We start from the raw sequence: 244 nt of genomic DNA on the forward strand, positions 1-244 counted from the left end.
ACAGTATATAGTCTCGAGCAATGGGTGGCCGTACTTGTTTTAAAAATAAAAAAAAAATGCAACATTTGCATTTCCAAACGAAATATTAAAGAAACATTAAAAAAAAATGATCATTGTTACCCCGGATTACGGTACTTGTGATTTAGGACAGCTACCGCCACTATTTCGAATCTTCTTGCATCTGACAAGATCTTTTCCCAAGAAATTCTTCAAGCTGGGCCATCCAGTTGCAAAAAACGGCTAC

The sequence above is a fragment of the Aedes aegypti genome, chromosome 2 (assembly GCF_002204515.2).
Source record: "Aedes aegypti strain LVP_AGWG chromosome 2, AaegL5.0 Primary Assembly, whole genome shotgun sequence".
NCBI lineage: Eukaryota > Metazoa > Arthropoda > Insecta > Diptera > Culicidae > Aedes > Aedes aegypti.